Source organism: Pogoniulus pusillus, chromosome 26 (genome assembly GCF_015220805.1).
Source record: "Pogoniulus pusillus isolate bPogPus1 chromosome 26, bPogPus1.pri, whole genome shotgun sequence".
Classification (NCBI taxonomy): domain Eukaryota; kingdom Metazoa; phylum Chordata; class Aves; order Piciformes; family Lybiidae; genus Pogoniulus; species Pogoniulus pusillus.
In genome coordinates this window covers 4,013,323-4,037,457 of record NC_087289.1, presented here as the reverse complement: position 1 = coordinate 4,037,457, position 24,135 = coordinate 4,013,323, and the positions used below count along the sequence as shown (strand labels likewise).

The 24,135-nt window shown below is 45.4% G+C and overlaps 2 long non-coding RNA genes across 2 annotated transcripts in view; both read left to right on the top strand.

Moving 5' to 3' along the window:
• Window positions 1-6,574, top strand: part of LOC135186873 (uncharacterized) — a 63,653-nt gene extending 57,079 nt beyond the window's left edge. Inside the window, exons 3-5 of the long non-coding RNA XR_010307132.1 lie at window positions 1,258-1,567; window positions 4,592-4,796; window positions 6,387-6,574. This is a non-coding gene — a long non-coding RNA (uncharacterized LOC135186873). The remainder of the gene's footprint in view (window positions 1-1,257; window positions 1,568-4,591; window positions 4,797-6,386) is intronic.
• Window positions 6,575-6,605: 31 nt separating this feature from the next.
• The window catches only part of LOC135186872 (uncharacterized), a 39,197-nt gene continuing 21,667 nt past the window's right edge, over window positions 6,606-24,135 (top strand). Inside the window, exon 1 of the long non-coding RNA XR_010307131.1 lies at window positions 6,606-6,691. This is a non-coding gene — a long non-coding RNA (uncharacterized LOC135186872). The remainder of the gene's footprint in view (window positions 6,692-24,135) is intronic.

Here is a 24,135-nt window from a genome sequence, read left to right as displayed (position 1 = left end):
TTTTGTTCAGATTATTTATTGAAGGTGAACTCCTTGAGCACACAGAACACAGCATGTTTTCTTGAGTACAAGCAAGGACCCCAGAGAAGTGCCAGAGGAAAAGATCTCAGGGTAAATCCTTGTCAGGCACTGCGTAGCCTTAAAGTTGTTACCTCCAGATATTCTTTGCTACTTGATTCCAGGCAAGGGGCACCTTCCCTTTTCCTGAAAAAGCCTGTTTAGCCTCAGTAACTGGGGGGAAGTATTGTTGTTGGTTGTGGCTTAGAAAGAAGGGAGGGAGAGCTAGGATATTTGACTCTGTGCCTCATTTTTTCTGTGTCAGTAAAGTGTGGGTGGCAATATTTTTCCATTTTTCAGAGGGACATTTGCAAGCTAATGGACAGAAAGTGCTCAAATTCCCCACCTGCAGTTGGGACACATTGGCAATCTGCCCAATGGCTTTTAGATGTGCCTTACCTAAGTAACAATTGGCAGCAAATGGTATAAACACTTTGCCTCTAACGTGCTAGCTGCACCCTAGGTCCGTTGTGGTCTGTATCTGCAAGGAGTCTTGCTATTTCACTATGTGTTAGGAGCCTTCTCCTCACTTAGTTCTAGGTTGTGCAGAAGCCACCTGTGAATTTGCATTTTTAGCCATGTGAGAGGGTTTTGGTGTCCCAGCATCACTGTTGGCTAGCAGGCCATAGTCCCTGCAGGATCCTGAAGACCAGCATGCCTCGGCAAGCACCAGACTGGAACAGTGCTTGCTACTTCAGCCTCTCATGTGAATTACAAATGTTGATGTTCTTTATGGCATTGCAGTTATGCTCTCTGCTGCCTCTGGATGTTCAGAACTAACCCTCTGTCATGACAGCAAGGCATTTTCCTGGATATTTATGCTGTGAGACTAGGAGCAAAATGCATCCCTGAAGGCTTTCACAGTGTGATCTTGGCCTTGTTGCTAGTATGCGAGAAACCTGCCGTGCTCTCTCTTCTTTGATATCTTCCCTGTATTTGTGATGCTCTCAGGCTTCTCTGATCTCTGCAGTTCAACGACACCACCTTAAAGAGCATTGTGGAAGTGAATTTAGCACTTTTAAAACCAGAGTGACTGTTGGGAAAGGAATTACTTCAATCTTTGCTGCTGCCAAAGGCCATGCAGCATATAGGAGAAGTCCAATTGTTCAAATAGTGGCATGGCCAAGACAAAAAAACATTAGTGTTAGTCTCAGGTCAATTGTAAAATAACCAAAGGCCTTTGTTTTGCTTAATTTTGAGGTGAGCAGTTCCCTGGGGCTTTATGGAAAGAATACAACACCCGTGGCTCATTTGAAATGGACAGGAAAGAAGTTGTTGCAGGGGACATGACCACCTCGTGAATGGATGGTCAGCATGAAGGTGAAGATGAGAATCTTATGCAACTGCTCTTGCTTCAAAACAAGTCTGTGGTGTGGCATTAGTTGGCAGGTATGAAGACACCGCTTCTAAGACAGATGCATTCTCTGACCATGCTAGCATCCAACAAGGTCATGCAGTTCCAAGCACTCTCCATTCATGCACAACCTGTGGGAAGCACCAGATAGAGCAGGTATGTTGTGACTCCACTCATCTCTTAGAAATGCCAGCAGCAACATCAGTGGTAAACCTTGTGTTGCTCTGTAACAGGAGCCCAGGATCCTGAATTGACTCTGTGCCCTCATTAAGGCCACCCCTTTCTCTTCTGTTCTTCTTTTCAGCTTAAACATAAAGTGTTTCAGGGCGGGGAGTGTCTCAGCTAACATTTATACAGTATCCTGCAGAACAAGAATCTGCATCTACTTTGCAGTGCTGATTGTAACCTGCATGTATGGGAGGGAAGGTGACTGGCTTGTTGAGCCTGTAGAGCCAGTTCAGCTCAGCAGCCGACAAGGAGCCTTTTGGATGCTATGCATTGAGTGGGGAGTGATATAGCAACTAAGTTGTCTGTCCTTCTCCCTGTTCCTCCTGCTAGGGTAATTCTAACTGAGCATCTTTATACACCATCTGCAGTAGGACAGCATACAGAGATGGACACTGTCCATCACTTTGGCTAAGAGGAGGCTTGAGAGCAGCTCTTTAGCCAGGAAATTATGACTTGGAGAAGCCTGTTAATAGAAGAGGCAGAATCACTTTCCAAACCTACTTCTGGAGAAAGGGAAACTCTCCAGGATTGCAAGCCTCTGCCCCGCTGTATTGCCTCATAAGCATTTCAAGCCTTCAAAGAGTATGTAGCCAAGAGGCAAGGGCAAAATACCTGGCAAGTGAGCACACTGCCAGTCAGAGAGAGTGTCCTTTAGCAGACCTTTTGGAAAAGGGAATCTGGCTGCTGTTCTGAGGGCAGTCCTGTAGGCTGCTTATGAAAAGCAGAAGTGTTTCTCAACCCTTTTGGCCTGTGCATCAGTTCTGCTGATTGAAAAATCACTTCTATTGATTGAAGAACTCTCTCTTCCTTCAAGCAATGTGAGTCACAGAATAAGGGGTTTCAGACCTCTTGGTGTTTCTTTTTTTTCCTTCCCTGCTTTGAACCACTGTATCAAAGACTGAGACTGGATGTTCTAGTTTTACCATCTCCATCAGTCACACCACTGAACTCTGCATGGTTTCCCTTTCAAAAACTTTGGGACCTCTGCTCTATCTCCAGAAAGAGATGCAGTTTTGAGCTGCAGACATTCAGAGAAATGATCCATCACCTGTATTGGGCCTTCCCACCCAACTCCAAGTTAATGATGTGAGGTTTGTTTTCCTTCTGAATTTGACTGGCTGGCTCAGGCTTCTAGCTCTCACTTTTCAGTGTGCAGTTTACCTGTGGCTTTAAGTGCACTATAGTAGCAAATAGTTTTCCCTACTGAGGGAACTCAACAGTAGCTTCAAGCTGTCATAAAATCATCCATTGACTTTCTCTTTTTGCTTCTGATGAGCTTGGGAAGCTCTGGGAACTCACTGGTGCTGTTTAATGGTCACAGTGCATTCTAAGAGTCAACAATCTGTTGTAAAAAGGTGAAAAACCAACACCTGTATGGACTGGCCCCTTCTATCCAACAATAAAGTGGCCATGTGGAGAACTTCCTACTGGCTTCTATCATCACTGCTTTCTTCTGGGGTAACATCACTCAGCTCTTTCAGTTTAGAGTCAATGCAGATAGAAGTCTGTGGCTGGGGGGAACCCTAACAATGTTAACTGTAATTATAGACTGGACATCACTTTTCCAGCCCTATAGTGGAATCAATTTATATTAATATAGAGTAGGGTTACTGCTTAATAAGATATTTCCATCAGGGAGTCAGTTAAGAAGAATAACTACCACTTACAGGCAAGAAAAAGCACACTTGGAAACTTTGTGTTGTATTTCAACTCTGCAGTGTGTGTGCTCTGAGCTTCTAGCTCTGTGAGATTTGTTGTAGTAATCCTGAAGTAGGCAGGCTGCCTGAGAAGTCTGGGTGACCCAAAACAACACAGAAGGAAGGTGTTCCTACCCTCTGCTAGTAGTCCACAGAAATTAAATCAATGTAAACTGCATTTTTATCCAGGGAGTGATGCCCTTTAACAAGATGTGTTGAAAACATCCATTAAATAAATGCCCATTACCAGTTTAATAACAGATGTGAGAGAGACAGAAGCAGAAGTCAAGCACGTTTTCTGTGCCTGGGAAATGAATTTCCTCCCATGAGCTCTCCCAGGAAGTTAAGGCTGTTTACCACTTAAAAGTTAATGTGGCCTTACCTTTGTGTTCATACATCAGTGGATAGCAACTGGTCCAGCTGTGCCAGTACAGCTGTACTAAAGTGCTATTTGCCTGAAACCTGGGCGAGTTCAACTGATCCTTGTCACAGCTCTCTGTGTGATGTGTTGCACTCAGGCTCTGTGCCATTCTTTGTTCCTAAATGCAATTTGAGGCCTGCTATTCCTTGATTTGCCTAGTTGTGCACAAAAAGGATAGATAACTATGAGACTGAAAAAGTAGAGGAGAGAAAGTGAGTGGTTAAACCAGTGTTTTAGTTTTCCTGATTGATTTATCTTCTATAAATTAAATGCGGCTGGGTTTAGATTTGCATCTGGTGTTATTAGAGTTGCCAAAAGTGATATGCAGTCTTGGGTGGTAATCCAGACAACCTTACAGAGGTTCAGACATATATAAAAGTCTTAGTAACTTGTTTTTTTCTGTTGCCTGACTCTTTTACAGCTCTCTTGAATAACCTTTGGCTGGAGCATTTAACCTTTCTGAACTTGGAGAATAGCATTAACCTCCTATAAGTAGAATGGCATGGGGTGAGATTCAGCTAATGTTTGCAAAAGAGCAGGAGTTCTTTAAAGACATAAGACTTAGCTAATATTTGCAGAACACTTTGAGGTCTTGGGCTAGATGCTGCTACCAAAGGGTGAAGTGGTATTCACATGTTCAGTCATGTCTGTGTTGTTTACAAATAGAAGAGAATGATGTTTTGAAGGTCAGAGACCTTGAGAACAATAGTGGGTTTGAAGCACTCATTTATTTTTACCAAGTTCAGATGCCTGGCATACACTAGCATTTCATTTATGTAAAAGATCTGATCAAACACTTTGGTTGTTTAAAGGAGTTGTTTTGCTTGTTTTCAGGCTGCTGAAATGTCAGATGGTAAAAACAAGCAAGAGTTCCAGATGGGACAACTGGAAGAGAAGCACGACAAAGATGATAATGGGAAAGCTTCAGATTCTAACTCAATTGGGAGTTTCATCCCCTCACCTGTGACTTCCAAACCCGTTCTCTGTGCAAGTCTTTGGGCAAAGCAGTATTCCATGAGGAAACTTCTTCATTAGCAGGGTAAGCAAAGCCAGTAACTGTTTTATTTCACCTTCTCTAGTCCATCTATACTGGCAGTTGTTTGGGAGCTGGAGTCTCATCAGAAATGCTCAGCTTTCACACTCCCAAGAAAGTACTAGAATCCTAGAACAGTTTGGTTTGGAAGGCAGCTCCAAAGGTCGCTTACTCCAATCCCCCTGCAGTCAGCAGGGACATCCTCCCCCAGATCAGGCTGATCAGAGCCTTGTTAAGCTTGACCTTGAATATTTTCAGGGTCTCTTGAATAACTTTAGCTGGAGCATTTAACCTTTCTGAACTTGGAGAATAGCACTAACCTGGACAACTTGTTCCAGCGTTCCACTGCTCCCATGCTAAAGAACTTGTTCCTAACATCCAATTTATATCTATTCTTTAATTTCAAGCCATTGTCCCTTGTTCTATCACTACAGGTCTTTGTAAATGGTCTCTCTCCAGCTTCTTGTAGGCCTCCTTTAATGCTGGAATACCACTATTAGGTCTCCCCGAAGCCTTCTCTCTTCCAGGCTGAACAACCCCAGCTCCCTGAGCCTGTCTTCACAGAAGAGGTGTTCCAGCCCCGTGTTCCAGCCCCCTGATCATTTTAATGGCCCCCCTCTGGACCCACTCCATCAGGTCCATGTCCTTCCTGTGTTGAGGGCTCCAGAGCTGGATGCAGTATATCATAAGCACTTACCCCAGATTTCCACTGGAGTTTCATGACTTAACATTAACAGAACAATGTGCCCAGTAGTTTGATCACATTCGCTGATATTCATGTTGTGGTTTGCACCAGCAGATGAGTCTCTGTCTCTCCAAGTTGTGATAGATACCAGCTAAATCTATGTTTGAGTAATGGTGGAAGAAAAGGAACTATATAGAGGCCAGTGTTTTCTATAGGAGAGCACAGAACCATAGAACTGTTGAAGTTGAAAGACCTGTGAGATCACCAAGTCCAACCACTTGCTAGAGTTTGCAATCCCACCAGTACTGCTAATTCAGTACCATTAAACTGTGTCCCTAAGCACCACATCCACGTGTCTTTTAAATACCTCCAGGGACAGTGATTCCACCACTTCCCTGGGTAGCCTGTTCCAATGTCTGATAACCCTTTATCTGAAGAATTTGTTCCTAATATCCAACCTGAACCTCCCTTGGCACAACTTAAGCCCATTTTAGCTTGTCCTGTCACATTTTGCATGTAAGAAGAGACCAACTTCCACCTGGCTTCAACATCTTCTCAGGCAATTGTAGAGGGAGGAGCTCTGCTCCCTCCGTGCTGGGAAGCAGAGCCACTTGGATGTCTGCAGGTGCCTAACGGCCTCTCTGGGTGCAGTGCTCTATGGGAGAGAGAATGCTGCACTCACATACATCATTAAAGGGAGCAGAGTGTGTTTGCTGGGGAGGTGTTACTGCCTTACACCGGGTAGAGTGTGTCGTGTTATAGGGAGGGAGGGGGTAGAAAATGCCGCGGTGCAGCGGGGGAGGGAGGTGCTGCGTTACTGGGGGCACAGCGCTCTAACGCGGCACCCTCTCGTGGCGCTCTGCTCCGCCGGTAACGCCGTACCCCATGGCGATCGTCGCTCTCCGTTACAGCACTACCGGCGTGGTCTCGGCGGCAGCTGGGATCCTTCGGGTGCCGGCGGCCGGAGTCCGAGCACACAGTCCCGCCGGGCGCGGCAGTGCGCGGAGGAGGCGTTGCCAGAAGCAACCGCGGGCTATTTAAACGCCCCCGGGGAGCGCCGCGACCCTGAGCAGTGGGAAGAGGGCGCGGCGAGGCGTGGGGCGGCAGCAAGGGCAAGGAGCCGTGGCAGCCACCCGGGGACAGTGATGAGCGCGTCTGGAGGAGGTGTGCTCAGCTAGGAGAGCTTCTCCACTTGATGATGGAGCTCCTGCAAAAGGTAGGTGAACGGAGGTCTATCAGGGAGCGTGAGTGCAACGCAGACTGTAAGCCACATCCTGCCTTCCCTGACAGGCCCACACAACACTCACGATGTGGAGAGCTTCTTGTCCTCTGTCCCACCTCTGGAACTCTGTACTCGTGTGTAACACTGCAATGCTGTATGACACTGCACCTCTACATAGAATAGTTTAGGCTGGAAGGGACCTCAAAGACGATCCAGTTCCAACCCCCTGCCACAGGCAGGGACACCTCCCATTAGAACATAACCCTGTGCTCCTGTTTAATCCAAGCTGTAAAATCTCTGCTCATTGGTGGGGAAGTAAAAGCTGGTAAAAAGGGATCTATCTAATCAGCCAGCTCATGTAATACAAATAATTTGTTTCAATTCCTCTAGTCTGCGTCCAGCTTTTTGGAAGACAAAGGGAGACATAATTTGTATTGGCAAAGCCAACTCTGACTTAAAATCAGAGTAAACAGTTGTGCAAATTGCAGCTTTTGTTTGTTTACACTTGAAGCTGTGCTGGTCACTGAGAGCTGGAGTTGCAGCAGATGCCTAATGCATGTTGCTGTCTGATTTGTTACATTGGTGATGGTTTATTTCCTTACACTTAGGAAGCAGAACACAGTAGAGGAGACTGAAATTACCTTGCAGTGCCCAACAGCTACACCTTCTTTGATGGTAAATTCAATATGGGAATGCACAAGGATGGTATTAAGGTGTGCTTGGTTGGTCACTGCTGTTTGTGTCAATCATTTATTGCAAAGGCTCAATTTGAAGTGCTTTAAGCTCTTGCTACCCTCATTAAGAAGTTGCTTGGCACCTTGCAAGACTGCTCTTAGTTTCCATACCCATCAAAGGGACGGCCAGAGAAGCTTTCTGGATGGAAAAAAGTAGCCTTGAAAGACACTAAACTGTGACGCATTGTGAATGTGGTCTTCAGTTCTGTCTCAGAGACTGCTGTTCCAAAACAGCATCTCAGGAGAGCCATACTCATCAGGAGAGATATTTATAAGCTGCCATCAGTGGTTGTCCATGAGCTATTGTACCCAAAAGACAAAGGGGTGGTGGTGGAAATAATTATCCCTGGATTTGACAGTTAAGAACATGTGATGTATAGAGGAATGGAGCTAAACCCATGGGATTGTTACTGTCTAATTAATAGCTCTTTGTTGCTGTGCCATAGCCTGCACTGCACTCAATGCAGTGCTTTAACAGGCAAATTCTCTGTGCTTAGGATTCAATCTTACCAATGCAGGCCAGCTACATGCCAGTCTAGAGATGTCAGCTCTGTGCTTTGCCTGTATGAGGCAAATAACATGAACATAGGATATGAAACATAAGCACATTCAGGACACATTTAAACATAATCATTACACTGAATATTAACCTCTACAATGAAAGTGTATATGTGAGAAAATTGTCACTTTCTGGCTTTGAATCCAACACTGTGAGGCAGATCAGAGGTGCTTTGGGGAGCTAAAAGTTGAGGTAGGAGCTTGCAGAATTGAATCCTACTTGCTAGTAGTGCAAATGGCTGCCTTTGTTAATTATGGCCCTTTTTATCTAATCATTTTGCTCTGTATTTCTCTGTGGGAAGCAACTTTATCTTCTCTGAGCAAAGATAATCAATACAGTCAAATCAGAGCTGTACAAGAGAAATGTTAGGGAGGTTGAGACCATCCAAAATGCTTGTGGTTCTGCACTTTGCTACTAACATCAAAAGCCACTTATGTTGAACCTTGTGAACTTCTTAGGCAGAGGAACAAGTGAGATCTGGAGGCTTCACACCACTCTTGCACCTTCTCATGTCTCAGGAGAGACATCAGTAGCTCAGCACTTTTTTCCCTTTCAGCTCTGTCTTTTGTGTCAGCTGTTGCTACTAATGCTTCATACAGAATCAGCTACATTTTCTTACCTTTTCTTCCTTGTTTAGCACTGCTCTGAACTTGATGTAGTTTCAGGGAAGCTGCTGAAACAGCATGCATGCAACAAAGAATCCACTTAAATGTGTTAGAAACTTCTGTAAACCAACAGATGATTGTAGTTACCCATTGGGTTCCTTCAATAGAACCCTGAGATTACTAAGGTCCTTTTCAACATTTTGGGTTTGGTTAGTGAGATATTGCTTGTTCAGGGATAGTAGGGCTTCCCTTGTGATCCTACAACAGACTATGAGGTGGTTATGCCTGCATTGCTGCCATCTTCATGAGACATACTAGGACACAGATTTGATTTCCTTCCCCCTGCTTATTAGTTAATGTGGGATTTTAGCCAGATAGAGGACAGATGGCAGGTTGACTGAGTGACTGTGATTTGGCTACTGTGGAGCACAGGATGTAAAGCAAACTAAAGTGAATGGCTTTTTTTTTCAGAAGGCATGACCTACACATTTGACTTGAGTTTTATAATCTGGAAACGAAGTAGAAATAGTGATATTTTAGATGCAGTCTTTTATTGTCAGGTTTATTTTACTATTCTTTTCCAACATTTCCTTATTTTAGCCAATTTGACCAGGTCTGTGTTCTCAAGAGTGCAAAAAACTCCTCAAGCTTCTGGATTTTGATGGAAATACCATGAAGATACATGTGGAGTCTGGCTATGTTGATGGTACAGGTGATGGGTTGTTGGAAAGAAGCCATAGGTGAGCTGAGAGGGGGTGGTGGTGTGTGTGATATGTGCATAGAGGACAAATTCCTAAGCAGCTGGATTATGCTGGCCTTGGTGCTAGGGTTGCTTTATGTGAAGCTGGTATTTGGCCTAGCTCATCTAGAGGTAGATGTGTGTTTAGATTGCAAAGGTATTTCTAATAGTATTCTTTCTGAAGTGATTGGTAGAGAAGTCAATTATCTCACTCCTCTTTAGAATGGAAACTATTAGTTATATGATTTAGAAGCACGGAGTAAAGCTGATCAAAGCAAGGTAGTGCAACATGATACCAAGATGCACAGTGTGTTTTAACGCTGATGTCTGTTCACTGGTTGTGGAATTCTTTGAAGATGGATGACATGTCATGTTTCTAATTGATTATATTAGCAGGAGTGTTATCTAGAGGGCATTTGATGGGGATTCAGGATATCTGGCTCTGTTCCTTGGAATTTCATTGGCCATCTGAATAAGTTAGTTCCTCTTCCTGTGCCTTAGTTATTCCACTATTAAAAGGCATATAATTGCCCATAAAACTAAGATAATTACACTGTCTCTTTTGAAAAGTACTTGGAAACCTACTGAATACAAGTTCTGGATGCATTTTTGATGTTATGACTCTTTTATTTGTTTAGACAAGATAATAATAACAACAGACACATCAACATCAGTAAATTTGTCATTTGCTCAGAGCAGACAAGGGGAGATGGCAACTTCATTGATTTCACTTTAAAGATCTCTGCTAGCAATTTCTTTAAGGGAAACAATAAAGGTTGATGCCAAAGCTCTTCTTTTTTGCTGGAACTTGGTGTTTCTCTGCAGTGCTTATATCTAGTTAAGAAAACCCTAGCAGTTGGCAAATAGGTGGCACATCACTCTTGCCTGAGAGTGTTCTGTACATAAGAATCTTTGCAGGTGGCACCCCAGATTTATCAGAGACAAGAATAACATCTATTACCATTCTTGACAACTCTGAGATCTCCCAAAGCTATTTGCAAAGTGCAGAAGAAGATTTTGGCAGGATCAGGTTTAGGTGCTTTGGAAAGCTATTTTATGCTAAGCAGCTGCGTTATCAGCATGAGAAATCCACAAAATGTCAACCTTCAGGAGAAGACCTTTCTTCCAAGTCTTAAACACTGCTTCCCCTCTTGAGACTTTCTGAAAAACCTGCCATGATTCTGTTTGCCACCCTAAAGAGGAGTGAAATAGAATCCCCTACCTGATCTTGGGTGAGTGAAGGTTGATGTGGCTAGAAGGAAGTGGCCATTCATACCAGTAAGAGTATCGATAGCTGCTAAAGGAGCCAGCACTGTTGATGGACAACTGACATTGAATAATGGTATGAGTGAAAGAGCATGTCAAGGTACCTGAAAAGACTGTGAAAAGGAGGAGATGACTGAGGGTAGAATTACTGCAAAGCATCCTTTCCATGATGGTGCTGTGGCAGTTAATGCTTCCCACTGTTCTCCAAAGTTGGATCTGGATATTAGGAGGAAGTTCTTCACAGAGAGAGTGATTTCCCATTGGAATGGGCTGCCCAGGGAGGTGGTGGAGGCACCGTCCCTGGGGGTCTTCAAGAAAAGACTGGATGAGGCACTTAGTGCCATGGTCTAGTTGATTGGTTAGGGCTGGGTGATAGGTTGGACTGGATGATCTTGGAGGTCTCTTCCAACCTGGTTGATTCTATGATTCTATTCTATGATTCTATGAACTCAGAGTCAACCCTTTTTGCAGCTGTTTACTACTCAGGCCATGTCTGTAACCAGAAGTGACTTTCTGCTTTTGCAGGAAGGGACACTTCACATAGGAAGCATCATTTGGTACTAGTGGAGCAGGTAAATGCAGAAAAGAGTAGAGAAGGTTAACTAAATGGCTTTTTCCCTTGTAGAGACTGGTCTTGTTAAACAACATTAAGATTTCCCACCCCAGTAGACAGTAGATTACTATTTACTGTCTATTGGGGTAGATTACCCTTCTCTGGATGCGTTACAGCGCCTCTTGAATTGGGGGGCCCAGAACAGGGCACAGTACTCAAGGTGTGGCCTGACCAGTGTTGAGTATAGGGGAAGAACAACTTCCCATCAAGCAAGGGAGAGTGGCACAGGGCAGATGCAATGTGCTCTGCTTCTATGTGAAATGCAGCTGAGTCGCTGAGGCTGACATGCTGGCTCTGGTGACAGAGTTCCTTTCTCTGGGACAGCCTGCTGCCATCTTCCAGGTCTTGTGCTTTGCTGCATGTTGTGAAGATGTGTCAGTGGCCTTTGAGCCAGTTCAGCTGAAGGGATGATTTGTGTGAGATTTGAAAATGTTCACTGGGCATTCCTCCTAAAGAAGAGTTGCAGTTTAAATGCTGATGCCTTCATTTCTGTCTGTACACAGAAGTTTTCAAAGCTGCCTGTCTAGTGGCTACCAAATACAGGTAGTGCCCATGCAGCTTTTTCTGAAGGCACTCTGGGACCCAGGAGCTTCCAAGATTTCTTTGTCAACAAAGACTATGGACACAGGCTACCTAAAATACATATGCTTGTAGCTTGCAAGTCTGCCAATAAACTAGCTTCTCTTGAGCCATTAACATTTTTGCTCCCTTCTCAAACATCAAAACTTGAAGTATTCATTTCTTCTTCAGAGCATGAACCTTGGGATCAGCAAGCTGAGTATCTGAGAGAGGTTTCACTAAAAGATGACACCCAAATGATCAGCTCACAATACAATCAAGCTAGTTTCACACTGCAACTTCTAAGTGGGTTTGGAAAATAATTTCCAGAACCACAGTTAATTATTTACCATGTTCTGGAAGTCTTCATCTGAGAGGGTCCCAAGTGCTTCCTGAATCTTGCACACAGCACAGCATTCTGGTGTTCTAGTCTCAGCTTTGTAAACTGTCACTGTTCAGGAGAAAAATGCTCAAATCCACTAAAATTCTTTAAAACCTGAATATAATTGAGATTTGAAAACGTTAAGGCTATTAGTTAAGACGCCTAAGTCACACAGGCCTGTTTATATCAAGTCCATTTAGTTGTTGCCTGGGAGCTCTTTACAATACAAACCAGCTCAGGTAATGAGTGCTGATCTGTGTTATTAGTTACCCTGAATGAGTGGGAAAATCTGCTGCCTTTTATTTCTGAAATGGAGCTGAATATGCTCAGTCTCCACAGGATGGGAGCGGAGAATCATTCTGTCAATTCCCTTCCTGCCAGCTGATGCCAGGGTCGGAGAAGTAGGTCACACCTTCCTGGTTCTGAGATGGAGCAATACTCATTTCAGACCAATTTGCTCTGAGCACGGAGCTCATCTGCTGGGTTGAACCAGGGCATTGTTGCTTTCTCTAGTGCATTGTTCTGCTCTTCCTCTAATTAGCTCCAAATGTTTCTTATGCCTGGAACACAGTGGCAGTGATGAATAATAGGGTCTCTTCTCTTAACTCTTTGACCCTTAATTTGGCTGTGCTCTCCCACCTAGGTGCTGCCACTTTCCTACATCTGCCAGTGCTGTGTCAGTCTGACAGATGCTTGTGTCAGACTTGCTGCCCCATAACCTTCTCCTCTCGTGTTCTGCAAAATTGAGTAGAGGAGTGTAGGAAGATGGTCTTGGGTGCCAGTATTTAGTTTTAGGGTCATGATGATGTTTGCTTTGCATGTGAGTGTGCATAAAGGTGCACCCCATTTGATGTTGGCCCTGGTGAGAGGGACAGCCCCTGTCTCTCTAAGCCTTCTTTAGAGATGCTCAGAGAACAGCACAATCTGTGGGTTTGTAGAACTGCTCTAGTTAGAGGGAGAAAGGCATTGCAGGCTCATCTGAAGAGATGAGTTTGAATTCTTGATTACTGTAGTTGAACAGGGAGCCCTCTCAGATGTGGTTTATCAGGGGTATGCCAGATGTTAGAGGAAGCACGTGAGCAGACACATGAGCATTCAAGTCTGAAGAAAACAGGAGCGAAGTCCTTGGCTGCTTACATGTGAGCAAGGACTGGTGGGAGGAAGGAGAGGGGAAGACTTAGTGCAGATGAGTCACTGAGGTGAGTGCTTAAAAACCTTGGACCAGGGCATATCCTGTCCTACAAAATGCTGTGATGCCCGAACATGTCCCTTTCACAGCAAATCCAATTGCTTCAATTTGGAAGAGATTTATTTTCCAATTCAGAAAACTGAGCCTTGAGCCCAGCATGCTGATCTCCCCACACTATAGCTGGCAGGCAGACCTGGGCCAGCACACTCCCACTTCAGCACCGGCAGCTATCATCCCTGCCTGGTGCATCACACCATGTCTGTTGTCTGTACTGTTTCTCAGTGAGCTCCTTCTGCTTGCTGACAGCACCTTTCAGCCTTGACAAAACACTCAGAAGCATCTGTGAGCCCTTCCTCTGCAGGCGTGTGAGCATCAAGTGCTGTGTGCTTCTGCTCTCTACTTGCCTTATGCTTGCACCATCCCATGTTGCTTCTGCAGAGAAGTACCCCCAGGTTTTTGCAAAGGCCAGTGTGCTGTCATCGCATTCTGTCTGGTTTATATCTGGCCAGCCTTGTAAATCACTGACGTTTGGTAGGGTTGCAGTCATTTTAAGGTTGGAGTGGCACTGCTTGGTGTTTCTGGTGGCAAAGGCTGAGCTTTTGTTTCTGCTGGTGCTGTCTGTCCTGCAGTACCCAAGGGCTGGGCTGAGGCTGGGGGTATTTCAGTGGCAGGATGCTTGAGTCACGGTTTTGTGTCTGTGCAATACGCAACTCCTAAGGAGCTATATCCACTACAAATTCCTTTTCCTTCACCAAAACATGTTCAAGTACTGGGAAGGGAAAGGGTATGCACTGCAGGCATTATTTTCTGTGCTACATGACCTCTGTGTGGCTAACATCTCTGGAGGCTCAAGACATTGAGCCCCTTCTTCACCACGCTCACATATAGTTTCCTGACTAAATGTCTTTTCAGCTGTACCACAGCCCAGGAATCAGTACAGCAGCTAGAGTACAGAATGAGATGTCTGGTGGCCCTGCACGGTTTGGTTTAGAGAACAGCTTTTTTAGGCTCATGCTTTTTGAGGAGACAAGCAATGCCTAGGCAACAGAAGCTGCCCCATTAGCCAAAGTCACCTCTGTTCCTTATGTGGCAAAGTCCTTGGAGCTACTCTCACTGCTGCTTTGACAGTCTGTGAAGTGAGTTTGCAAAGGTGGGAGTCAGCCCCTGCAGCTGAAAGCGACTCTTTGCAGCAAGAACCTTGATATTCGTAGACTGTAATTACAAGAAGAGACCACACTGCTAATCTAGCCTTACCTCCTGCCTCATTCAGACGAGACCCGTACCTGTAACGTCTGCATCAAGGCTAAGAATTCACTCTTAAGATGCAGCACATATTTCAGAAAGGCAGCAGCAAATCTTGGTTTAAGAGCTCTAAGGGTAGAGAATCAAAATCTCCCTTACATGATTTGTTCAAGTGATTAGCTGCTGTCATTACTTCAAGTTTCAGTTGTTAAATGCTTCTATTATTTCCAGTTGGATTTTGTCCAGCTTTTGGATCTAGTTACACTTTTGTTTGTTAGATTCTTGGAGTCTATTAGCATCTCTCACAGCTCCCCGCTGGGAAATGTTAATAGATTTAGACCAAATGGCCTCCAAATCTTCCCTTCACTAAACCAAATAGATCAGACTGCTGAAGTCTTCCCATCTCCCTTTCTTGCTCTGCAACATCTGGAATGGAATTTTGTGTTGTGTGGGATCAATCATCTGTTCCGAGCAGCATCTGACCACCTATTTGACGATGCCGTTAAAACGACTTCTTTCACTCGTGGCTGTTTTCTAGACCAAAAGAGTCTGTGAATATTTTCCCCTGGCTAACTCGCATGAATCAAACCGAGAGCTGACAGCAGGTGCTACCTGCCGGCCGCTGCTCGGGGGTCGATAGAGCCGGCGGCGAGGCCGGGGGGGGTCTCCCCCCTCTCCCGGGAGAGCCGCGGTACCACCCAGCCCCGCATCGCCCCGGACGGGCGCAGCTCCTGCCCCAGGAAACAACTCGATCATTTTTTTTCAGCAGTTCCTCGCAATCGACTCCTCTCCTGGCGTTTTTTTGTCGCTTGTTTGCTATTGCCCTCTGGTGGCAATGCGACACCCGCGGCGTGGCTTCCCAGAGTCCGCTGCCTAAAGCTCTTAGCACTTGGGGGCAATCGTCTTTTTGATAAGACGAAATTCGATAACGTTTTCTACCTGGATTTTAACACTCAGCTTTGCTTGCAGCTGCATGCTAAGCAGGAAACCAGGGCTTAGTCTCTGTAGCTGGTAACTAGCGTCCTGCCACGTCTGGGAGTGGAATAGATTCCTGCTGATGGAAATGTTTTGATGGCAAACTGCAGAAAATGCTGCTGTTCTAGACTTAAAATGAGTCACACCTGCAGAGTCTGAGCTCTGAGGTGAGCTTTGTGTATGCTGCCAATGCCTGACAGTCTGGTGCATGAAGTTGCCAGTTACCTTTTCTTGATTTTATTTATTTCTAACCTCTACAGTCTGCTTTGTAAAATCTTTGCACTCTTTATAATGAGTGAACTATGTAAAGCAGTGTGATGGTTCGGGTGCTACCTCCCCCCCCGCTGTGGAAATCACCCAGACTAGACTCAGACAGCTCTGGAAATTGAATGAAGGTTTATATTTACAGCTTAGCTCAATATACAAGCAGATATTTACAGCATATACAGTTATAGACAGAAATATACAAGGTAAAAGGTAATACAGAAACACAACTCCCCTCCTAGAAACCTGAGTCCCCAGGAGGGGCTCCCAACTGCTCTTCCGCCTTCCCCCACCCCTCTCTACCTACCCCAGATGTTGCCTTATGCCCAAGGAAGATTGGAGGGTGTGCCAGGGGGATTAGGAAGCAGGTGGAGTAATCAGAGAGGTGGCAAATTAGGTTAGAGAAGAGAAATGCAGCCCATAGCTCAGACAGGGGCAACTCCCTTATCTATGTTTGGATTCTTGTTCTTACACATCTCAGCAAGCCTGTGAGTGAAGTAGACATCACCATTGTTTCTCTTTCACAGCCTGGAATCTAATTCTTCTCACCAAAACACTCTGGCTAGCTTCAAACTAGCACAAGCATGGCCCCAATCAATAACTTCTTTCAGTCAGACAAGTCAAATCATTTATTGCACAATCTTGGTTAATCAGTCTGTCCTTCATACAGAGATCCTAGAAGACAGTTTATTAATGAGACCGAGATATATTTTTCTTCCCTTTGGTTGTAATGCAGGGAAATCTTAATAAGCAATGAAATGCTGTGTCTGCAATCACTTTTGAGAGACTTAAAAGGAAAATAATAATGCTTCAACTAATAAGATTGCTCTTCCTACACTGCCATCCCGTGGATGCAAAATTCATTTCCTTCTGTAAATGGGAAGGGAAATTCTCCCAGTAATACCACAGCCTGCAGATTTGCACCAAGCTGACTCATTTAGAATGCAATTTCCAGAGTAGTAGGGGAAATGTTAGTTATTCTTTAATTTTAGTTGTTTTGTATTAGGGAAAGAAGCTTTCCAATCTCTCATCTACAAAATCCCCCATCCTCTACCCTGGAATGGGAAGTAAACCTGTCTGGATCTTAAAAAAAGAGCTCTGAAAAGCTCCCAGACTCTGATCTCAGTACCTGCAGTGAACAGCTCAAGCCACTGAGCACAGCTACTCCACATGGTTTTGGAAAATTGAAGTTGAGCTTCTGTTTTGATTTTCAGATAATCAGCAGTGTGGGCTGGAAACATCAGAGCCTAGGGACAAATGCAGCACTGCATTTTTGGTTTGGGATAGAGAGGCATGGGGGCAGGGGTTAACCCATTGCCTCCTCCCTGTGACTGATGACTGAAGTAATTAGAAGCCAAGTCATGGTGCTTACAGGCTCCTACCTGCTGGTCTGCAAATGGGATTTCACCTCGCTGCGCTGATTCCCAGTGCAGCAAACCACTGACCACCACGCTTCAGAGTACCAGAGAAACGTGAAGTGAGCATCGTGAGAGGGTGCAGGCAGTGTGAGAGACCAGGGCTCATAGCTGTTAGGGCTTTATCACTGCCTGTATCTTTCTCTACTTCTGGACCCTACGTGAGTTAATCCAACAGCTGCAGCAGTAGGATTTCTGGTACCTGTCTGCTCTAGAAAAGCCAGGCTCAGGGAGTTAAACTGGGAAGACCAACTATGACAGTTTGGGCTGGGGAATCACCAGGAGGTGGCATCCCTACCCTGGAGACACCATGGCCCACACTGGGCATCGGGCCAACCTGTATCTGGGAGCTTTATCTTTTTCCCTACTGCATGCTGGCTCTCCAAGCAGGCTCTGTAGTAAGGTAGCTGGGGCCAGTGAAGTCCCACTCCGAGGGTAGGAAGTGCTGCCATCTCTCTCTCAGCACTGCCAGCATGTTCCAGTTCTGACTCATTCTGCTGCTTGTTTATTTTTGGTATTTATTTATTTACCACCAAGACGTGGACCCAGAACAGGCTGGCTGTGCTGAACTTTCTGGTGGTCTCTGCCAACTCTGTCAAAGTCTTGCAGTGCTGGGAGTGTTTCCACTCTAAACTGAGGGGGAGAAAGAGGTTTGGTTCTTGCAAGAACAATGCCACCACAATCTCCCATCAAAAGCGTGCTTGGCTCTAGGTAATGATTGCAGTAATGCAGGGTAGACTACTTTCACCCTCCCCACAGAGCCCCTGGCTTCTCTCTCTCTCTCTCAGAGCTGGCTAAGGGGGGGTGGAAGGAGGTTAAGAGGCATATCCTTTGCTGTAATTATATCCTGTTGCTAGACATATTGTGCTATGCTTAAAGAAATCATCATAATACAGCCTCCCGGAGAAGGTAATTACTGTGCGTCTTATGAATGGCTGCATGCGAATGTCTGCTCAAGCTGCTGTCAGCAGCAAGTTTCAACACATCTTACATACCAGGCATTTTACAGCCTCAGTTTTATTTGTTTTCATCACCCCTTTCCTTGTGCTTGATTTTTCATTAATGGCTCTGGGCTTTTTGTTTGTGTTGCTTTTCTTTTGCTCTCCCATTTTTTTTTTTGGAAGAGGCCAGAGTTCATGTCTTTGATGGAGCATTTGGGTGGTGGCCACAGTTGGGTTTTTTTTTTATTTGCTGCATTTCCATTGCTCTGTGGTGGCTTGAGGGGAAGTGTCTGGAAGATGCTGTTTCTAAGCAGTTTCCATATGGTAGCTTCTGAGTGGGGCATAGTCTCTTAGTCTGAGCTCAGAAAAAAACGTACCATGCAACTGTTGACAAAGCTTTTGCCTCTAGCATAACTGCACAGATTTAAGCCCATGAGATGACTCCTTTTTCCTGTTCTACTTTCCCCATTTCTTTCTCTCATATTAAAGTGTGGGTGACTGCCTCCCCTGCACCCAAACAGGAAAGTATCTCACAGTATCACAGTATTATCAGGGTTGGAAGAGACCTCACAGATCATCAAGTCCAACCCTTTACCACAGAGCTCAAGGCTAGACCATGGCACCAAGTGCCACGTCCAATCCTGCCTTGAACAGCCCCAGGGACGGCGACTCCACCACCTCCCCGGGCAGCCCATTCCAGTGTCCAATGACTCTCTCAGGGAAGAACTTTCTTCTCACCTCGAGCTTCATGAAACACCTCTGAAGCATATATCGCTCTTGCCCCTGGCACCAGTGTCCCCTTTGCCTTGGCTGGTGATCACTGCAGCATGGCTAAAGTCTTGGAGGAGCCTGGTGATGCTGCACATGGAGCTTGCCATATAACTAGCTTCAGGGCCATGCCCCTTGGCTTTGCAGGGATGTTTGTGCTACAGAGATGAGGGAATGCTAAGCAAAGCCTGGCTTGTCACAGTAGGAAAGATCCGGCTGCTCTTCCTCTCACAAAGGTCACTCGTGTTTGCCTTTCCTCAGCTGTATGTGTGGCAGTCTGGCCTCGTGTTGTACGTGTAGGGCCACAGTGTGTGATTGTGACACTCTGCGTGGCTGTAAAAACACTATGTCCATCTCCTGGCCAGCTCAAAGGAAGATTTGAAACTGCTGCTTGGACTGCTTCTGGCTGAGGCTTGCTCTTGCAGTGCTGAAGCTGGATTGTTTTTGGACCTCTTGATGATTTGTTGCGTTTGTGGCCAGGCTTCTGTGCGTGCCGAGCATCCACTGTGCTGCATCCAGAGGTGGCTCCATCCTGATGCTCTGCAGAGTACCATGTTGGTCTCTCTCCATGATTCCTGGTGAAGCATGAAAGGCAGCATGGCTCCTGGAGTCTGGAAGGTGCTGTGATAAATACTGCTGTTAAAAATAACTGGAGCTAAATTAAAGAGAAAAAAAACATCTTATTCAGCCCTACCCCAAGGGGAAAATGGACATGAGGAATTGGGCAATCCTTCTGTAAGTTCTCTTTCTTTAAACTATATTTAAACCACATCGAGAGCCAGATTCTCAGCTGGTGTCAATTGTTGTTGACTTCAGTGGAGCAAAGCTGGTTTACACAAGTTGAGGCTGCTAAATGCCAGCATCTGGATGAAGCTGAGACACAGCTGCAACTACTTTTGCAGAAGCCTCTAGCTTGGATTCCAATACTTTGAGCCCTCCTGAGTGCTAGAGCCATCAGCACTCTGATTCAGCAGCTTTCTGGGTATGTGAAGGGTTATGAAAGGGCCTTTACTCAGGTCAAAATTGACTCTCAGCTGGGTTCTGCAGCCTGGGTCTGTCGTCCTGGTGTAATGACTGCTTTAGCTGTGCTCCTCTGAAAAACTCTGCAAAACCTTTTTACTTGCTACTTCACCAGCATCATCTCCTGTCTAGACACTGTAATTATGAGAAGCAGGGAGCGTACAGTGTGATGTGTAGATAACCTTGGATAACTCCAAGGCAACCGTGTGCTGCTTCCATCCCTCCTGATTGCTCTCCAAACCAGTTTTGCCAATTTGTCAGCTGCTCCAGCATCAAGACTAGCAAAGTGGGGACTGTACAGTGCCATCTGGGTAATATGAAGTCGAATTTTGCCTTCAGAGGAAAGGGCTTCAAGTTGTAGAAATTGATAGGCAAACTGCTCCAAATTGGAGTGGGATCTAGGCTTAGCTGTATGAATTTCTGCTTTTCTGCATGCTCAAAACCTCTCTGGGTTACATAAGCAACATCTCCCAACACCACTGTCAGCAGAATGCATGAAATCTGTAAGCTGCTTTGAGTATTTATTTCTTTTGTACTCAACGCATCCATTCTAGTTTGGTTCTTATTCATGGACATGTTTCATTTATGCCAGCACAGGCTGCATCCAGACTTGATCTCTATCTACTTCAGCTATGCCCTTTACATAATAGCTTTTAAAGCTACCAATTTAACAGGTCATCAAATAATTAATATAGTTAAAACACTGGATTAGATTTAACTCAGTTGCTTCCCGAAGTATGCCAGCTCCAGGAGTGTGTAATGAGAAGAAAAAAAGCCCCACATATTCCTTTTGATTGTCCTTCTTGAATGTGTTTCTCCAATTCCTTTGCTGTAACTGGTACCAGATAGAATTGTTTGTGATTCTTAGCAAGGCCTCTGAGATTCAAACTCTTTCCCAAGTCTCTATACTAGCCCTGGGGTGCCATGTGGGTTTACATGGGGCTGTGCAGGAGATGGGGCATGTGAGAATAATCTGTTCTCTGTATTTTTGATTCCAAGTTGAAGTTATTATAGGGGAGACTTTTTCTCTTCTGGTTGTTTTTGTTTGGTTTTTTTGTGTAGCAGCCTTTGCAAAGTGCCATATTGATCCATGTCAGGGAATGCCACGGAGCAGCTCTCTTCTGCTCCATAGGAGGCATGTTTTGTGTGCTCTCCTGACAGTGACATGGGTGAGCTAAGGCTCTGGGACATGCATTGAGGTTACAGCTTTTCAAGGTTACAAGACTGAGGTTACAGTCTGGATACAAAAGCCTCTTTTTGTGGGTCTTGGTGTTGGAAACATGCTATGAGCATGTACAACTTGAAAGAAGTTGGTACTAGAGACAGTTAACGAAAGACCTGCATAAATCTCACACCTTTGGGCTCTGACAAGGAGCTGCTGAGTTCAAGCTGCACAGCACTGCTTCTTTGGGGAAACTGTGCAGGATTAACTAGGGATTGTTCCTCAACTGGTGAAAATCTGAGCACTTTTCCTTCACTGTAAGGCTGGGTTTTCATCTGAATTCACTTGGGACACGTTGAAGTGTGTCCTCACTTAGTAACTGATGTACTAAAAAAGTAGACCTCAAATTCTGAGCCCCTGAAGCCAAGCTCTGTGTGGGATTTCTGCCTCAGTCTGAGAAGGGTTGTCCTCAGCCTACATTTAGCCATATATAAGGTTCCATCTGAATCTGTGGCTCCAGGACTTCCCATAGTCCCCAAGCACAGGAATCATCAACACCAAAGCTAGGCCATCTCATGGCCCTGTGTGGAAATTGGAGGCTTGTCTTTTCCCTCTCTGATCCTTTCTACTCTTGGGCTAGTGGTCTGCAGGGGAAGAAGATAAGTTTTGTGTTGAGTCTTGGAGACTTGCTCATATCCTAGAATTCAGTGCTTGCTTGTAAACCTGAGGAAGAAGAAAGCTCCATGTGAAGAAAGCGCAAATCTCTCCCATCTTTTTTACTCCATCACTCTATCATCACATTGCTGTGAATGACTACACAGTGCACTTTGTGTTGTAATGGTTTCCTGCACCTGATGCAGCTCTCCAACAACCCAGAACCGGCCCTCCCACACATCCAGATAACAGGCCCATGTAATCCTGCCTCCCTACGTTAACTGGATGATCCTTGCTACCTTTTGCACTGCACTGTCACTAACCCCACAGCAGCAGTAGGAAGCTGGTTGGCCTGCAATCTGTGTGACAGCTGCAAGAAGCCAATTTTGTACATCCTAAGCTGGTTTGAAGGTGAGGGTGCAAGGCTGAGTGTGCATTGAAGGTCCCACTAAGATTATTTTACTCTTTGTATGGGGCTGTTTTCACAGACTGCTATGACAGACAGAACCAAATTGTTCTTTTGCCAGTGCTGGGGTGTTTTTTGTTGTTGTTTTGTTTGTGGGTTGTTTTTTCTCATCTAAACTAGCCATGAAATTGTTTGCTTTGGCACAAGGTTGCATGCACTTTCTGAGATGTGAGGAATTTAGCTACCAGGAGCTGGTTTGGTTTGTTGCATTTGCAAAACAGATGGTGATGGGTAAAATGGGATGAGGGGAGGTTTTAGGGCAGGGTTTTCTCAATGTTTGCTGCCTCTAGAGCTTCATTTAGTGTTTGCTAGCTGAAGCAGGATGGGTTTCCATCACATGGAGAAGGAGCACAACACTTAAGGACTGAGATGAGTTTTGCACACAGCACAAATAAATTTGGACTTGAGCTGTTGCTTAGTGAACATCTTTGCCAAAGTGGAACTGAAATCTCCTTCCTTCAGAGCTCCCTGGGGCTGGTAGAGATACACAAGCACCATAGAGGCTTTGCACATTGGCCTGGTTTTGTCCTCTTGGCTCTTCTAGAGCCCTGTGGGCCTCAGCAGATTTGAAAGGCATTTGTCATGATATTGCTGTGATGCTGAAAAGCAAAAGGAAGGAAATCTTCACAAGATGTGTGCCCCAGAGCTATCTGGGGGTGGGATGAGGCCATCACAATGCTAACAAAGCATCCTCTCAGTGTTAATGGATTTAGGCACAGCTAACTGAGGTGAGAAAAGGCCTCAAGGGAGAGCTGGAACACAGAGAAGAGAAGACAGAACCCATTCAAGGTCCCACAGAGGGTGCCTGAAGGAGAATGAGGGTGGATCCCAGCTCTATGTAGCCAAGTATTTGAGCCTTGTGTCAGGAAGATCAGTTTGGAAAAGGCCAGAGCTTCTCGGTTCCAAGGGCCAAGTCAATGCCAAGTTGGAAGGGATGTCTGGAAGTCTCTGCTGTATGCATTTGTTGTGACTTGTGCGTGCAGGGTTATAGGGCAGTGGAAGAAGTGCCACTTCCCACTGTACTCCCGGTCAGAAAACAGTGCCTGTTCTCATGGGCTCTGCCACTTTGCTCTATATATTTTGAAGACCTGGCCAAACTCCCTGCAAGCCTTCACATTCTCATCTCTGGGCACGTTCTGGGTGGTCAGGAGCTGCTTCTTTGCGAGTTTCTCCAGGAAACGTCTTGGAGCAATCAGCCCTAATCAAACTTGGCTCTGGCTCGGGGCAGGATTGTGTTCCCCTGCATACCACTGTGCATATGGCAGGCAAAGAATTTGTTATTGCATCTGATGACCTTGCCTTCGGGGGGAAGTGCCAAGAATGCCCCATGTTTTCTCGGGGTGGGGTGCTGCCCACCACTAATGCCCCGCGAAGCGCGATGACAGGGGTGAACGCAAGCTGGGATTGCTGGGGCATTTGCTGGCGAGTTTGGTGGGGGAGGATCCCAGATGCCAGCACCTTGTTATTTTGGGCAATAGGGCGAGCTGCTGAGCTAGATCCTTCACAGTTATAGCAGATCTTCTGCCCCTGCAGAAACGTTTCATGGACATTAATTCTTCTCCTTTCTAGCTGGCGTGTTTCTGGGACACTTGTATCCATCCATCCACTACCAGCCTGTTGCAGATCATTTTACCTTACAATCATAGAATCCACCAGGTTGGAAGAGACCTCCAAGATCATCCAGTCCAACCTAGCACCCAGCCCTATCCAGTCAACTAGATCATGGCACCGAGGGCCTCATCCAGTCTTTTCTTGAAGATCTTTCTTCAAATCTCAGAGTTGAAGCACTGCTGCTGAAGGTGATGATGCTTTGCAAGCCTCCACTGGTAGAATGATGGTTGTTTCACTGGTCAAAAGTTTTCTCTCTGTTTACTGACCTCTTTTTT